The sequence below is a fragment of the Mastomys coucha genome, unplaced genomic scaffold (assembly GCF_008632895.1).
Source record: "Mastomys coucha isolate ucsf_1 unplaced genomic scaffold, UCSF_Mcou_1 pScaffold23, whole genome shotgun sequence".
Lineage (NCBI taxonomy): Eukaryota > Metazoa > Chordata > Mammalia > Rodentia > Muridae > Mastomys > Mastomys coucha.
This window is the reverse complement of record NW_022196906.1, coordinates 73,461,598-73,463,264: the sequence shown is the minus strand read 5'-3', so window position 1 is coordinate 73,463,264 and position 1,667 is coordinate 73,461,598.

The following is a 1,667-nucleotide window of genomic DNA, read 5'->3' as shown; positions in this document are numbered from 1 at the left end:
AGAGAACAAAAGTTGTGGCTCTTAGTAAGGGTCTCCTATACATTAAAGAAATTATATCCATGGGTCACAGTCACACATATTACAGTGAGAACTAAGTTTTACATGGTCTCAACCAAACTCTACCTAGCTAAAAGGCATCAAAACTCAAGGCTTTTATGTGGAACAAAACCGAAGTCAGTGTCTGCCACCAAGGTCTCCCAGTTAGGCAGAAGATTTACACAAAGGTATTAAATAAGCAAGTGTTATTCCAACTCATAGTAAAGACTAGCCTTTAGACATTCTGATTCTGAACCTGATAAATGAAATATTGGGTAAAATCTTTACTGTAATACTTAAGGCCTTCCCAGTAATGCTCAACATATACTTTCACTAAACTTTAGAGAGATTTGGGGTACAGTTATTTATGTTCTGTATGGAAGCAGTAGAGGAGACCATGCCAAACCAAATCCAGAAGGGCAAAGTCTGCCAATGCTCCATCAGAGTGAGTTATAGCTCGCAGCCAAGGGCCTTCTGTACTGAAGATCAGTTTTGCAAGTGACAAAAGTTTAAAATGTAGTTTCCTAAAATGTAATCAGAGCAAGATTTAAGGATAACAATAGAAGAACACACAACACATGCAGAAACCCACTGAGAATCTGAAAAGGCCCAGCTTACAGTAGCTAAGAACACCGTCTCACAGCCCTGAGTTCAAATCCTAACCCTGCTGAAAACTGCCAATATCTGGGTTATTAACAGGAGTCTAGGTGAGGGGTTGTGTGCAAAGAACACTTCTGATATGGTTTGGCCCCCTTGCTGCAAACCATTTCCCCATCGCCCTTTCTGTCACCAGATTGCACCATCGGCATAGGCTGTACTTATGGAAAATTTAAATTCACAGCATCTCTTTATCACATAAACCAAGTTCAAGCCAGCTGCCCTGTCCACCTTTTCAGCCAACCCATACTCACAGTTTATTTCTTAAGGCAATCAGAATTTCCCTGGCAATGATTTACTTATACATTTCTCCTCACAGTCATCACGGTGACAGAATGGAAGAAAACTAAGACTCGGAAATCCCTGACATAAACTCCAGCTCTCCAACTCACTGCAGAATTCCAAGCATGTCACTCTGCTCCCTGAGGTCTCATTTCCTTGTAAAATAAAGTCAGCGCCTCTGACAGTCTCTCAGAACCCTCAGTGCTAATATCTTGCCATATTTCCCCAAGCCGCTACCATGCTAAAGCCTACTATACTGGTGTGATCCTTAACTTATTGATGAAAAAAAATTACTCAGCAAAACCAATTAACTTGGCCAGCATCATACATTATAACTTAAAAAAAAATTATTTTATACTTTCCCAGAAAATTTTTCAGCCAAGGTAGAAGCGATAGAAAAACAATGCTATTGTTCAATAAGCTTAGGCAAGAATGTAGCATGCTTCACTGGCAGTCCACAGAGACAGGAGGAAAAACAGAAAAATCAATCACCCTGAGACATGCCAACCAAGCACAACTCATTCCACTCATTTCAAAGAGAAGCCTTCAAGTAAGAGGACTTGGCATTACCTTTTGTCAATATCCTATGCCACCTGGTACATAGGACAGACACCTATGTTTGCTAATTCGATCTACCCAAATTAAAAATAAGTGTTTGTCTCATGTCCTGAGAGATGATTCTTCAGCAAAGT